Genomic DNA, 16,815 nt, shown 5'->3' with positions numbered 1-16,815 from the left:
CTCCGGAGGCTGGAAATGGCCCGACTTCCAATGGGACCGGAAGGCCCGTTTTTTGCTCTCCCCAGGTTCCAGAGCCTTTCTAGGAGCCTGGGGAGAACGAAAAATGGGCCTTTCCCTCCAGGCCTTCCGGAGGCCGGAAACAGCCTGTTTCCCTACTTCTGGTGGGCTTGCGCCAGAGCTGAGCTCACGGGCCCACTGATATGCCATAGGTTCGCCATCATGGTCATAGTCTTTGTAAAACAGTGAAAGATCTAGAAAAAGGAAGTGTCTCTACCCTTGTTTTACAATGGTGCTGTAAATTATCAGAACTTTGTACTAGAACTGTTCCTATTGCTTCCTTGCTTCAGTGTACTGGCAGATGGTAGAATGAAATAGGAAAATGCCTTTAAATTAATTTCTTCTACTTCTACACTCAAATTATCTTCCTACCTCCAAGATTCCAAACATAGTTTTGGAACTCCGCAAGAAAAAAGTAGCCTGAGATCAATTTAAATAACAAAAGATCCGATGCCAAAGGAAGGGTTAAATATTTTTTTCCGTGTGATCCTTCAGCCTCTATTTATTCCTGATTTATGCATGGCTGCCAACAAGCAAAGAGAGAAGGTAGTTCAGATTTTCTGAAATCTCTTTCTTAGGAAGAATTCCAGTAGGCATCCCTAGATACTTTTCTGCTCTGTTTGTGGTTTTGGGCAAGTCACATATGGCTAATTTGTTTATTTACCATGTATTATGAAACAAACAAAATGTTAGAAAGTTATATTTATGTAGTTACTTACCAAGTACATCTAAACTGGAGTTTCTTGTTTGGGACCAGCCAGCAATTTAACAACCGGTTTGCTTGAACCGGCTGAATCCTACTCCTGGGTAGTGCATACTGGGGAAATAGTCACTGGTTTGTCATACATAAACCTTAAATTTGGTTAGTGGTTAAAGGCAGCAGACTAGAATTAGGAAGACCATGAGTTCTAGTCCTACCTTAGCCATGAAGCCAGATGTGTGACCTTGAGATAGTTCTTCTCTTTCAGCCTGGAAAGATGGAAGCAGTGCAAGTTACTTCCAAAAATCTTGCCAAGAAAATTGCAGGGACTAGTCCAGGCAGTTGTCAAGATTGACTGGAAGGCCCAGAAACAAAAACCTTAAATTGCAGAGGATGCTTCTCTGCAGGAGGTGGAGAAAGAAACCAGGAAGTGAAGTATGGTGCTCTGCTTTCCACAGATAAGGAGGTGAACTACTCCCAATTCTATCAGGGCTGCAGCATATCTAGAAATGTGGCTTTTCTGCATTTCATCTATAATTGATTCAACTCCTGGTTCAACTGATGCAAGAGATCAAACAGAACTGGAGATGGTTTTGAACAGCCTCAGGAACACATCTGGAAGGACCTCGTTATCTTTATAAAAAGAAAGTCTGATGTGAATCAGCCTTTAACACCTGGCAGCATCATAGATGTAGCTGCGCAGTTTATTTGGCAGTAATATTAAGGTGGTTTTGTTGCTGCTTCTTTCTAGGATGCCTTTTTGAGCCTAGGAGCCCTATAATTATCTGGGAGTCTTCTATCCAGGTACTCACCAGGCCTAGATATGTATAAGCCTTTGAAGCCCTGACAAGTTCAGCCAGGAGCTACTATTTACAAGATAGGCAAAGATACTTCCTGTTTCAGACATATTTCAGACATTGGTGAGTCTTCCAATTATGCTATGGGTTCAAGGGGGAAAGGAAGGTGAATCAGAAAAGCCTGGAGGGCAGGAAAACAAACAAAAAAAGAAAATTAGACCTCATTTACTCTCTGTTCTGTTAATGTAACCTTTGCTAAGCAATGCAGGAAGAAATCAAAAGGGCACAGCTGCAAGTGATCTGTGAACGATTTAACTGATTTTTCATTAAGCAACTGTTTATGGGGAAGTTGCAAAATCTTATGGTCCATTAGCAGCCTCTGACATTACAGATCACTATGAAACGCACAATCTGGATTTTTGTGCATTTGACAAATTGCCTCGCTGCAATGGCAGCGTATTAAAGAGAGGTCTCCATTTGGTCTTTCCTAATCTGAGGAAGATTCGGTAGGCTGGACAAGATCAGTTGTTTCCCCCTAAGGTGAAGAAATGTTGTACATTGCATTACAATCAGCAATTTTTTGGAAAAAATACAATCCAGCGAATTCAGAAAGAGCCAAGTCAGAGGTAAAAGACACACAAAAAATAATAATTAAAAAGAATTAAGCAATAAGGTACATCTCAGTAGTTTTCGATTTTCATTTTCAGACATAGTACAGAATGACCATTTGGTACCCACAATTGTTCTAAACTTCCCATCAGTTTATCTATGGTAGGTTAGTGGCTGGGGAATTCTGGGAGTTGAAGTCCACACCCATCTTAAAGTTGCTAAGATTGAGAAACACTGCTGTAGGGGATGCCACTCTGAGCAGGTATGGACTACATAACCTCTAAGGCAGTGGTGAAATTCAAATTTTTTTATTACTGGCTGTGGTGTGGCTTGGTGGGTGTGGCTTGGTGGGCGTGGCAGGGGAAGGATACTGCAAAATCTCCATTCCCTCCCCACTTTGGGGCCAGCCAGAGGTGGTATTTGCCAGTTCTCTGAACTGCTCAAAATTTCCGCTACCGGTTCTCCAGAACCTGTCAGAACCTGCTGGATTTCATCCTTGCCCTAAGGCACAGGTGTCAAACTTGCTTGTGTCACGTGATGTATCATAGCGTATCATGATGTATCACAATGTTTTTTGCCTTTGCAGAGCCGGGATGGGCGTGGCCTGCATATGACGTATCCGGCCCGCGGGCCGCCAGTTTGACAGGCCTGCTCTAAGGTCTTTTCTTATTTACTATTTAAATATTTTGGATGCTTTCTTGCAATTATGTAGAAATTTTCTATTAGCTGGCCCTGTTCAAAAGATTGTGCTTTCACAATTTTGAGAAACTATAGAGTTTTTTGGAAAGTAAAATGTTGCATGTTCGGCACTTGCCTGGAGCAATTCTCGCTCAACTGAAATTGGCTGAATGGAAAGGCTGACAGAACAAGAACTATTTAACTGGCCTACAGAAATCATTTTATTGATTGATTGATTGATCATGTTTATATCCCACCACAAATTATACAGACTCAGCAGCTCACAGCGTGAAAAAACAAGAACAAATTAAGACACAAAAAGCTCCCACCATCAACAATTCAGAACATACATTGGTTCACTCCATGGAGAAGTGACTCCAGAGTTTGTTGCAGTAATTTAGGTGTGTTTTTTAGAAGCGGCATTCAAAGGGTTCAAGTACCATTTAAAGGAAAATCTGCTAAGATCTTTAGTAAGATCTACTTTATCTGAACAAAACAGTACAATTGAGACCTGCATACAGTATGTAGGTCTTAGTGGGGGTAAATTGTAAAAGGCAACACAGAGATATGATTTGCATTTTTTTTATTTATTACTTTTACTCTATTTTCTAACATGATTTAATTCTGTATTTTACATTCTGTGTTCTGATATGGCTTACTAGCTAATCAATAAAGTATTATGTTTAGTGAAGTAGATTTTAAATTAGTAATGATGGGAGCTCAGCTAAATTAAATCAGGGACCAACCTGGTTTGGCATCCAGTTTAGAATAGTTAATGTGTTTTGAAAGCTCACCATAGAAAATAAGCCAACATTTTTTCCTTTACACAAGTCAAGATATTATACATATAGTCCTCACTTACTGGCCCCAGTTGGGACTGGCAACTCTGTCTTAAAGCACTGAGGTCACTAAATTAAAAAAAAAAACAACCATGTGACTGTGCCAGACATACAGCCTTACTTCCACTATGGCTATTAAATGAGTAATTGTGGTCAGTAAGCAAGACAGCATGCGATGCAACTTGCAATTTCACACCCTCGATCTCCATTAATTCTGCTTGTGGGAAGTTAGTTGTAAAGCTCACGGATGGTGATCATGTGATCGGTTACAAAATTGTTCTTTACAGTTGTATTGGAAATTGTATTGTAACTTCAAACAGTCACTAACCAAGACAGTCAATAAGCATGGACTACCTGTAGTACTTTGCAGACATCTAAAGAATCCTTGAACTTCCAGTTCTTCTCTTTTTCCTAACTGGAATTACTTTGTAAATATGAGTCTTAGGCAGGGGTGGGCTTCAAAATTTTTAGCAAGGGGCTGTCTGCCCAGTTGATGGGTGGGCGTGGCCATGGTGGGCTTGGCCTACTCGGCCTCCTGCATCATGGCGGGGGGAGCGTTTTTGTCCTCCCTGGGCTCCCGAGGGTTTTCTTGAGCCTCCGGGAGGGCGAAAATGGCCTCCCCAGGCTCCGGAGGCCCTCTGGAGGCCAGAAATGGCCCCGTTTCTGGCCTTCCCAAGCTTTTGGTAGGCCCGTTTTTCACTCTCCCTGGACATCCGCGCGTGCCCTGCACTTACCTGCATCCAAAATGGGCCACGGGGGGACTCCTGGGAGGGATCGGGTGGGGTGGGTGGGGCCAACCAAGAGTGGGATTTGGGGGTTCTCCAAACTGCACAGAATCTTAGCTAGAGGTTCTCCCGAACTCCTGCAAACCCCCAGCAGCTGATCCCTAGTTTTAGGCTGATAAGATGATGAATTAGCTTTCCCAGGCAAGGGACGGTGTTATGTAAACATTCCTTAACTGCCCAAGGCGTTGAAGCCATCAGCCAATTGTCTATTAATTTTGAAGGGCTGGAAGAAGAAGCATAATGTTTAAAACCTTGAGAGTGCACATTAAGACTCTGATATTTTTGCACTGGTGCAGGGCAATTGGCTGTTATTCTTGTCAGCAATAAAGATTTTAATCTTACTGATAATATCTGGGTATTTGCTGCCAAGTCAGGCTGAGAGGTTGAACTAAGAATGAAGTATTGAGGGAGCTGTGATTTACTTCAGAGCCTGGGAGTGAAGCCTGATGGTAGCAGAGTTATTGATACTGAGGTACTTTAGCAAAATGGTTTTACATGCTTTAAATCCTTACAGTGATTTTCTCATCAACCTGAGTTCCCAGCGAGATAGAAAAACCCCTCACTATTTTTAAGAAGGACTTTTATATGTTTACAGGCATATTATTACCACACTGATGATTTATAGCACATTTTTAAAGGATACATTTGAGTTTCGTTGAATTATCCTAGACAACTACTGAGCTTTACTGATGGCTAACCACTGTTTTAGGTTTAATATCTAATCAACTCCAAACTGTAAAATCAATGGTGATTGTGAATGCTGCAGTGTGCTAAACTCCATCAGGGCAGGACAAGAAACGATGGATGGAAACTAACCAAGGAGAGAACCAATCTAGAACATCATCTGCAATGGTGCAGTGGTTAGAATGCAGTACTCCAGGCTAATTCTGCTGACTGCTGGCTACCTGCAATTTGGCAGTTCGAATCTCATCAGGCTCAAGATAGATTTAGCCTTTCATCCTTCCTTGGGCGGTAAAATGAGGACCCAGATTGTTGGGGGCAATATGCAGACTTAGGGCTGTAAAGCACTGAGAAGCAGTATATAAGTCTAAGTATTATTGCTATTGCTAAGAAGAAAATTCCTAACACTGAGAACAATTAACCAGTGGAACAAATTGCCTTCAGAAATTGTGGGTGCCCCAACACTGGAGGCTTTTAATAGAATAGAATAGAATAGAATAGAATAGAATAGAATAGAATAGAATAGAATAGAATAGAATAGAATAGAATAGAATAGAATAGAATTCTTTATTGGCCAAGTATGATTGGACATACAAGGAATTTGTCTTAGGTGCATATGATCTCAGTGTACATAAGGAGAATAAAACACATTCACCGAGAATAAAAAGATACAACACTTAATGATAGTCAAGGTTACTAATAAGCTATCAAATCGTACTAGAAAACAAATAAAAACAATATAATTGAAAGATACCAGAAACATGGTGATAATAATAAGTGGGAAGAGATAGGTACTAGTAAGGAAGAGGAGAATAATAGTAATACAGTCTTAGTAAATTATTTGCCAGTGTTGTGGGAATTAGTTGTTAAGCAGAGTGATGGCATTTGAGAAAAAACTGTCCTTGTTTCTAGTTTCTCTGGTGTGCAATGCCCTATAGCGTCTTTTTGAGGGTAGGAGTTGAAACAATTTATGTCCAGGATGGGGTCTGTAGATATTTTCACAGCCCTCTTTTTGACTCGTGCAGTATACAGATCCTCAATGGAAGGCATTTTGAGAAGAGACTAGACAGCCATTTATCAGAAATAGTATAGGTCTCCAATGAGAGCAGGGGGCTGGACTAAAAGACCTCCAAGCTACTTCCCAACTCTATTACCATTACTGATCCCTGTTACTAATCCGTCTTCTGGAGACTTCCTCCTGGCCACTGCTAAATTCTATGAAGGAGGTTTGAGTTTCAATTGTTGGCATTTTTGAATGCAGGGGCAGGGGAGTAAGCTTCTGCCTGAGTCTCAGGAACACTGTACTGAATCATTAGCCTCCAAAAGTATTGAGTGGGGGGAACTTTTTCTCCTGCCCGCCTCTGCATACTTTTTATTTATGTTGGGAATCTTGAAAACTACAGATTTTGCTCTGCCTGTCTCATCTTTAAAAAAAAGATTGCAGGAGTTTTGAGCAGAGAATGCAGAGGAAGAATTGGTAATGTAAAGAACCAATTGCATGATTCTGCATTATCAGTGAAAAGACCCACCATTGCACCAGTTCATGGTAATTTAATTAGGAAATATAAAGATGTCTGTGCCGTTAGGTTGTTTGGGGTATATTGAAGGTCTTTAAATCTTCTTTCTCGTCTTCTGAACAACTTGCTAAAAAGATTTTAGGAAAATTGTTCTAGGAAACTAATTACTTTTACTTTAAGCAAGCGTGAAAGACTCTGTTAACTAATATGACCTAAAATTAAGCAGGTCTTTTAGAAATAAGAATTTGTTCTCATATTGCAATTAGGTGGTCCTTTTTTATTTTATACAATACATGTGTATTTACACACAGTCACAGAAAGACTGGCCATTAGTGAGTCCATTTTGAATAGATTTTGGGGTGAACTATCTGGGTTTAATGTCTTTTCAGAGAATTCTGAAACCCCAATTGAATTATGGAATTTCCCCGAGCATTACTATATCACTTTATAAATGTTTAAAATATGCAATGCCAAGAACCTTCATGATAAGAATTCTGATTATCTTGTTTTTTGCTGATTTTATTTATGAACACACTAATGGAGCTGCAAACAATATTATAGCAGATTCATTCACAACACTTATTATGATACTGTTGATTGATATTCTATAATATTGCTGAAAAGTATCCGTACAGTTGGTTCTGCTTCTTTAGGACATATCATTTTGCCAGAATTGTTTGTCAATAACTGAGTTCTTGTAAATTCAAATTCACCTGTGGCATCAGTAGTAGTATTTGGCTCTCATGAAGTCTGTGTGCCTCTGTTTCAATGATCTTTGATTTTACCAAGCATTAGTAAATAAGAGAAGCAATGTAGTCTAGTGGTTAAAGTACCAGGCTAGAAAGACTATGAGTTCAAGTCTCGCCTTAGCCCTGAAAGCCAGCTGAGTGACCTTGGGCCAGTCACTCTCTCAACCTAACTCACCTCACAGGAATGTTGTTATGTGGAAAAATAGGAGGAGGAAGGCGTGGAAGATATGTTTGTAAAAGTAATAAAATATGGTATATAAATAAAATAAAATAAATTGGAGTCTTCTGCAGTGATTCTTGCCTTTGTATTATGTATCCATTTTATTTAAGGTTTCGTTCTATTATTTATTTAAGGTTTAGCTCTACTAAGCTTAGTTTTACTTTATTTAGTCCTGAGAGTGTGACCCAGAGATGAGTTTCAGCAGGTTCTGACCAGTTCTGGAGAACTGGTAGCGGAAATTTTGAGTAATTCGGAGAACCGGTAGTAAAAATTCTATCGGCCCCGCCCCCCATCTATTCTCTGCCTCCCAAGTCCCAACTGATCGGGAGGAAATGGGAATTTTGAAGAAACCTTCCCCTGGATTGGGGAGGGAATGGAGATTTTACAGTATCCTTCCCCTGGAGTGGGGTGGGAATGGAAATTTTACAGTATCCTTCCCCTGCCACGCCCACCAAACCATGCCCACCAAGCCATGCCCACAGAACCAGTAGTAAAAAAATTTGAAACCCACCACTGAGTCAAAGGCCAGAGACCAGAACAAATAAAAACACTCAGTGAATATCCAGTTCAAAATTCTAGAATAAAATAATAAATAACAGGTAAAATCTATATTAAAATCCAGTCTGTCAATTACACATGGCCTAACTATACTAAAATAACAATCCATAAATTGTGAGGCCCATAGTCAATGGAATACTAAAATGCAAAGGAAAAAGCAGTGCAAAGAGTTTGCCACATTTGGTGTATAAAATTAGACTATGGATTAGTCACATGTTTCCTACGAATCCCCAGTGATGCTGCACAGAATCTAGCCACCTGCGCCATTCTTCTTACCAACCAAATATTGCCAGCAATTTTCTTATGCTACAGTTCATAGGTAATCATTGATAAATAATTGATTAAAAAAACAATGAACGGTTACAGAAACTGGGCATGGCTAGTCTAGTGAAGAGAAGGACCAAGGGAGACATGAGAGCAGTGTTCCAATATTTGAGGGGCTTTGAGAGGAAGGGGTCAAACTATTTTAAAAAGCACCCGAAGGCCAGACAAGGAATAATGGATGGAAACTGAACAAGGAGAGATTCAACCTGGAAATAAGGAGAAATTTTCTGACAGTGAGGGAAATCAACCAATGGAACAGAAGTTGCCTTCAGAAGTTGTGGGAGCTTCACCACTGGAAGCTTTCAAGAAGAGACTGGACTGCCATCTGTCAGAAATGGTGTAGAGTCTTCTGTTTGGCGGGGGGTGAGTGTTGGACTAGATGACCTTCAAAGTCCCTTCCAACTCTCTTAATCTGTTAATCATGGCCTTGAAATTATCTTTGAGGTCCATCTAATATCTCTAATTTATCAACACTGGACATAATCTTTCTTCCAGGAAGCAAACTTCTCTATTTTCTGGCTATACTCACTATCTCTATATTTTTAACCTTGGAAGAGATATCCTGTTATTATTTCAACTTGTTATCATCTATTGATCTGTAATGAGTTGGTATTCCCCTGTGATGTAATCTTAGTTTTTTTTTAAAAAAAATCCATTGACCAATGAGGCAACATTTCCACTATTTTCTTTAACCTTCAGTTGGGGATTCTTTACTTCTGCATTGCTTCCGGCCATCAAAGTAATATCGGCAGCATATCCGAGCTTGACTTTTCTCCCAGCAGTTTTAATTCCAATTTCTATTTCTCATAGTCCTGTATTTCTTGTGATGTATTTGATACGTTAGTCAAATAATACATTTACACAGCATCAAAGTGAGGCTGCTATTCATCTGTTTTCAACAATGGTCCCAGCACAGCAAATGACACAAAGTTAACTCTCCCCCTGAACGGAGCACTTGCTTCTTAATTTATCCTCGCACCATGCAATATTAATAAGACAACTCTTGCATGGCTGCCAGTTTATAGCAAATGAAATACTTTTATATCATCAGAACAGTGTAATTTACAAAAAAAAAGCTTGTCTCCAGAGAAGAGCCTTGAAAGAATAAGCAGTGAATTGTTTTCTCATATTTTTTTCAAGGAAGTGTGGATGGAATGTTTATTGCTTGGACATTTTCTCTTTTCTCTGGAGTTTGGCTTTCTCTAACATTTCCTTTCATTGCGAGGCTTTATTCATTGCTCCTTTTTTATATTTTTTTATGGAAGTGTTATTATGTAGGCTTAATTTCCTACAATGAAATGCCAGAGCCCAGGTTGCATGTAAAATCTGCTTGGGACTTAGGTTAATTTAAAATACAGTAATAAAATCCCATATAAAACTCTATTGATACATCAGTCTACAAGTGAGTTATCTGTCTTAATCTGTTTACTCCTTGTTTACCTTTAGAGGCAACCCAGGAAAAATTTAAATCTGGGAGTTTTGAGTTTTTAGATTACTTTAGAGGAGTTTATGTGCTCTGCTAAATTCATGGAACTGGGAGTCCTTTGGAGGGTGGCATATATTCAAATAGAATGGAGTTGAGAGTGGAGTGGAGTGGAGTGGAGTGGAGTGGAGTGGAGTGGAGTAGAGTAGAGTAGAGTAGAGTAGAGTAGAGTAGAACAGAACAAAACAGAACAGATCAGATCAGATTTGGGTTAATGTCAGGGTTCCAAGTAACATCCCCAATGAAAGAAAACTCCGAGGCTTGATTTTCTGAAAGTTACTTTTTATTAGAGATGTCATACTGGCAGATCTGGGAAAACCCAAATCTGAAAGTTTCCAGGTTTTCCCCACTCAAGTGAAAGTTCAAGTCCCTGCCCAACACCCACATGTCCATCACATGGTCCAATCATCCATCGTCCAAACTGAAGACATCTCCCAGTCATCCAACTCCAGGTGCCAGGGCAATGCGTCCCTGACTCTCTGAGAAAGGAATGTTATTTTGACTACATATCACCCTTCCCATTTTCCACAGAAGAATATGTGGCAGGTCTGAAGGCCCAAATGTAAAAGATGGCTTTCAGGTCTGATACTAGTCTTGTTGATGCAGTGCTTAAACAGAAAAGCTCCTTCCCCATGTCATAGTGTAGTCCTCATCTTGTCCTGTAAAACATTTGTTATGGTTTTTTTCATGCATGTCTTTGTGAGTAAACGAACTGCATTTTGAAAGAAAAAGTTTATTGGGAGGAGGTTTCTGTTTATTACACGGAAAGAAAAACTATTTGTTTCAATGCCAAATACTGCAAGTAATATGAGAAATATAGCTCCTCCAGCTATATTGTAGGTTAAAACTATTTTAAGCTTTTTGGAGGCCAAGTGCAATTCCAAATTTGAAACATTCCACTCCATCTCACAGCCTTAAATTAACATTACATTCATTTCTGCAGGGGAAATAATAAATACTAAAACACAGAACCTGCACTCAAAGTTAAAATGTATAAATTAAAATTAAATACAAATGAAACAAAATCTGAATGCAAAATCTGGATCCAAAATCTGAATACTAATACTTGTTTCTTTCATTTTTCAATCATGTCATATTTTTTTAAATATATTTTATTTTATTTTATTATTTGATTTTTTAGAGAGAGGAATTCTTACAGAAGAAAGAAACTCCTTTTGTCTTTGAAATGCTTATTTTCTTTGTGGTCTTTATACTTCGAAACCTGCTGTTAGAACTATCTCCATCTCAGATACAGAAAGAAAACAGAACTCAAAATAAATCCATTGCTTATGAAAGTCACTTACTTCTAGATGTAAGCTTTTATTTTACATTTATTCTAATCATCCGATTCCTGTTTATGGTTAGTTACCCATCCATGAGACATCCACTTTGGAGAAGGATTCAGTAGACTTTCAAAAAGCCTTTGACAGTGTTAGTTGGATCTCTTTTGTCGATTTGCTTCTTTCTGCTGTTGGTTAATACTCCTTCACCCTTACCACCCTCTTCAGGCACAGAAAGCAACAAATGGATTAGAAATGGCAAATGTTTGATCTGTGAGTTATGGGCTCATCTATAGGAACTCAGGACAGCAGATCACAAATTTTTGAATTCCTCCTCAGTCCTGGGGGGGAGGGGAGTGAGGGATGCTAGTGGTACACCTGGATATTGGATAGGCATTTCTCAGCTGGTGGCATCCACTGTAATGGCATGTGGGAATGATCTTGGGAGGCAGGAAGAAAAGCAACTATCATGCAAAAGATACAGAAACAGAGGGGTTGTTGGAAGCATCACAGAAGGGATACTCCCTACTGTGTTTCACTGGTGGGTTGCTCCCGGTTCACACCGGTTCTATAGAACCGGTAGTAAAACCAGTGGGAGGCTCCGCCCACTGACCCCGACGTCATCAGAATGCGCATGCACGCAGCCTCATTGCGAACCAGTAGTAAAGGTAAGTAGAACCCACCCCTGCTATGTTTCCCTGAAAATAAGATCTAATTGGAAAATAAACCCTAGCATGATTTTTCAGGATGCTCGTAATATAAGCCCTACCCCAGAAAAAAGCTCCAGTTAAGATTGTCAGCCAGACAGACGCATTTAAGTATCATATTTCCCCAAAAATAAGACCTGATAAATAAGCCCTAATATATCTTTTGGAGCAAAAATTAATATAAATCCGAGTCTTATTTTTGGGGAAACATGGGTAGTTTCCTAGAGACTAAAAGGAAAGGAATAGAGAAATACTTTCAGACTTTCAAGATTCTGTTATGATAACTTCTCAGTAAAGATAGTGGTAGAATTCATAGTTGTTCTTATCCGGACTACCTGAAAGGACTGACATCTACAATGCTCAGGTTGCTTTTGAAATTTTTTATTTTGTATTCAGCATATTTTTATGTCTATTTATTTATTCAACTTCTATAGCTGCCCAACCCCACCAAGTGATTCTGGGCGGCTTACAATTCTAAAATTCTAAAACAATTTAAAAAACATTAAAACAATAAAAACATCCACAAAAGAAATATCCTTAGAAAGGATATTATAAAAAAAAGAGGAGAACATGATAAAAAGTTAAAAACCACCATTCCAATTTGTTTGTTTTATTGGATTTGCATATCGCTAAATCTGTTCAGAGCCCTGGCACTTTAATATAGTAACCTATAACAATATTAACAAGGTCCACAGTAAAAAATGAAAACATCCATAAACATCCAATAAGAGGAACAATACAATAGAAACTAAAGTCAGATAAACCGATAACGCAACAACAATAAAACACCTCCTGTTAAAAGAAACAGTAAAAAGGACTTTAATGTGCTCTCACTACACTAATACAGACTAAGTGCTGGGATGTATTTTTTGGCATTGTGTGGTAGCTTTCTGTTGACTAGCAAAATTTAGAAAAATGTTGCTTCCCTTGCTACTAATGTCTATGTTACAGTTGCACAGGATGAAGACTGCCTAATGGTCATCCTTTCTACTTCTTGATTTACATTTTTGCTCTAGTTGACCTTTGTAAATGAAGTGTATTGTTCTGATCAGCCTGCTTACCAATGCTGCTCCAAGCAAAAATCGATTCATGGATAAATATTACTCCTTTCTTCCTTTACATTCTACCTAGGTAAACAGCATATTTTTTTTCTTCCATATATATTATTTTCTCCATTACTCTTCTGTTCCATACACTCATAAAAGGTACTTTTTATTGTTTGCTTTTTATCCTGCTCCTCTTATTTGTACCCATATGCTGAGGGTTTTTGTGAGGTTATTTTTCTTATTAGGACTACCAGGTTTAGTTTATACAGTGCAGGATGGGTGCTAGATGGGTGCAGGAATTCGAACCTTTTGGATTGCACTTGAAGAAATCTTGAGAAAAAGGACAGGAATAAAGCCAGGGGTGGAATTCAGTCGGTTTGGACTGGTTCGAGTAAACTAGATGCTAATTTTACATCTGGTTTGCTGAACCGGTAGTTGCAAGGAGTGGTTGGCCCTGCCCACCCCTTGCCTCCCCTCCCAGGAGTCTCCATGTTTTGGATGCTAGGTAAGTGCAGGGCCCTCATGGAAGCTCTGGGAGAGCAAAGAATGGGCCTCCCGGAAGTTCCGGAAGTCTGGAAATGGGCCCGTTTCCGGTCTCCGGAGGGCCTCCGGAGCCCAGGGAAGGCTGTTTTCACTCTCCCGGAGGCTCAAGTAAAGCCTCCAGAGCTTGGGGAAGGTGAAACCCCCCCCCCACCATCACCATGGTACAGGAGGCTGAGTAGGCCATGCTCACCATGGCCACGCCCACCCAGCAACTGGGCAGAGAACGGGTTTCTAAAATTTTTGAATCCTACCCCTGAATACAGCATATTCAAAATTCTGCTAGAGTGTGGAGATGGAGGATGAACGTTTAAAAATACTGGCTGTTGAGCATAATTTCAGATTTCTGGTTACCTACCCCAGGCTCTGGGCTGCAGTGAGTCCTATGGAGATGGCAGGTAGGTGGGCAGATAAGAGACTCTTTGGCCCTCAGCAGTGGTTGGCTGCCAGAGCAAAGGGATTCATTCTCCACACCTGCCTGGTTCCCCATCCTTCCTTCCCTGCCTGGCCTTGGGTCTTCAGAAGACTTGTAGAAGAGGTAGGAGCTGCATTCAGTTCTTGGCTTAGCCACGAAGGGAGGGAGTGAAGTAGGTACCAGGCAACTGGAAGGGTCAGATTTTAGCCCTTTTGTTCTGACCTAGGCTTCCCCAAAAAGCACAAAGCAGAATCCTGGTCCTGACAAAACCCCTTTTATTAAACAAACAGTGAATTCCTCTCATTCACCTTCAGCAAAGTCTTTCAAGGGAGAATTTACAGTCACAGACCTTATCTGGCTTGGAGAGCTGTCAGGTCGATATTTTCAAAACTTGGCAAAGAGTCTCAGAGAATCACAAACAAATTAGACGAACAAATTGTCCCCTGCAACTCCACTCCCCTTTTGCTCCTCTTTTATTCCCTCTGGGAGGGGCCATTCATTGTCCACCTGTGGCCTTACTCCCAAGTTGACCCTTGTTCTTTAGCTGTTCCCTTCATCTGGCAACTGGGAACAGGCTCCAGCTGTCCATCTGCCTCACTGATGTCTGACTCTGAAGGCAGCTGATAATTGGCATACGGCCCTGGCCCCTCTCTGCCTCTGACACAGAGCTCTCATCAGAGCCTTCCCCAGACTCCAGGACTGGCCCATGTTCCTCCCCAACCTCCTCAGTGTCTGAATCTGCTGCCAGTTCTTCTGGCTGCTGGCGGGCCACAACACCTTTGGGTAGTCCACACAAGAAGCACAACTGTGAATACACAACTATCTTTATTGTAAGATTACATCAAGAGGACCTTGCAAGACTTAAAAGTAATTCTCCCCTCCTTTCCTTTTATTTGGAAGACAGGAAGAAGAGCTGCATGGTGCAAAAGACACCTCAGCTCACACAAGAGGGGCTGTGGGAAGCCTTTCAGAAGGGACCCTCCCTAGTTTCCTGGAGAGTAAAAGGAGAGTTGTTATTAAAGAATGGGAGAGGAGCCCAGAAACTATGCCCTGCATGCTTTCCCCAACTTGTTTCTTACACCTGGAACCAATGGTGAAATCCAATTTTTTTAAACTGCCAGTTCTGTGGGCATGGCTTGGTGCGTCGTGTGGCTTGGTGGGCGTGGCTTGGTGGGCAAGCCAGGGGAAGGATACTGCAAAATCCCCATTCCCTCCCCACTCCTGGGGGAAGGATATTGCAAAATCTCCATTCCCACCCCACTCTGGGGCCAGCCAGAGGTGGTATTTGCTGGTTCTCCAAACTGCTCAAAATTTCTGCTACCGGTTCTCCAGAACCTGCTGGATTTCACCCCTGCTTGGAACTGTGGCATATTAGGGTGATGTCATTGTCTGCATCCAGTTTTCATATTCTCTCTTTTGAGGAGCCATTTCCAAGTCCTCCAACGCCTGCAGAGAAAAAGATATCTGAAGGTTTCAAACTGTTTTGGGAGAGGTCAGGAGATGGAAATAGAACGAAAGCATGGTGCCCCGAGACTTCCAATTTGCATTAGAAATGAGCATCATTCAGTCTATGGCTATTTTGTACTTCAGTTTGCATTCACATTTTCACCATGATGTAACTCAGTGTGTAGCTCAATGATCGAATTGTATTAGAACTCTCTGATCAACAATATATCAGTTGTCGGCACTGAAACATATAATACTCTGGAAACCTCCAGATGTCCAGTAATTGTGTCTCCCAACCCTCCTGATTTCAGCATGAAAAGCAATCTGCGCTGATTGGACTGATGCTTTATTATCTTGCATTTCTTCCTGTGTATTAAAAAGTCCATGCAGAATGATCAGAGATGAAAGTAACCAGAGCTCATTAGCAATAGACAGCTATTAGCAAAAGGGCAGTGTGTGTGTGTGTGTGTGTGTGAGAGAGAGAGAGAGAGGGGGGGGGAAGGGGAGGGAGAGAGAGGGGGGAGAGAGAGAAGGAGAGAGAAGGATGGAGGGAGAGAGAGGAAGAGGGAGAGAGAAGGAGGGAGGGAGAGAGATAGAGAGAGGGAGGGAGAGGGAGAGAGAGAGGAGAGAGAGGGAGAGAGAAGGAGGGAGGGAGAGAGAGATAGGGAGAGGGAGAGGGGGAGGGAGAGAGAAGGAGGGAGGGAGAGAGAGATAGGGAGAGGGAGAGGGGGAGGGAGAGAGAGGGAGGGAGAGGGAGAGAGGGAGGGAGGGAGAAGGAGGGAGAGAGGAAGAGAGAATGAGGGAGAGAGAGAGGGAGAGGGAGGGAGAGAGAGGGAGGGAGAGGGAGGGGGAGAGAGGGAGGGAGAAGGAGGGAGGGAGGGAGGGAGGGAGAAGGAGAGAGAAAGGGAGAGAGAAGGAGGGAGAGAGGGGAAGGGAGAAAGAGAGGGAGAGAAGGAGGGAGGAAGAGAGAGATAGGGAAAGGGAGGGAGGGAGAGACAGGGAGGGAGAGAGAGGGAGAGAGAAGGAGGGGGAGAGAGGGAGGGAGAGAGGGAGAGAAGGAGGGAGGGAGGGAGAAGGAGAGAGAAAGGGAGAGAGAAGGAGGGAGAGGGGGGAGGGAGAAAGAGAGGGAGAGAGAAGGAGGGAGGAAGAGAGAGAGAGGGAGAGAGAGAGAGGGAGAGAGAGGGAGAGAGAAGGAGGGGGAGAGAGGGGGAGAGAGGGAGAGAAGGAGGGAGGGAGAGAGGGAGAGAGGGAGAGAGGAGGGGGAGAGAGAGGGAGAGGGAGAGGGAGGGAGAGAGGGAGAGAAGGAGGGAGGGAGGGAGAGGGAGAGGGAGGGAGAGGAGGGAGAGAGAGAGGGAGAAGGAGAGAGAGAGAAGGAGTGGGGGAG

The sequence above is a fragment of the Pantherophis guttatus genome, chromosome 7, assembly GCF_059756535.1.
Source record: "Pantherophis guttatus breed Tessera chromosome 7, ASM5975653v1, whole genome shotgun sequence".
In the NCBI taxonomy this organism is placed as follows: Eukaryota; Metazoa; Chordata; class Lepidosauria; order Squamata; family Colubridae; genus Pantherophis; species Pantherophis guttatus.
Note: the sequence above shows the minus strand (reverse complement) of the source record.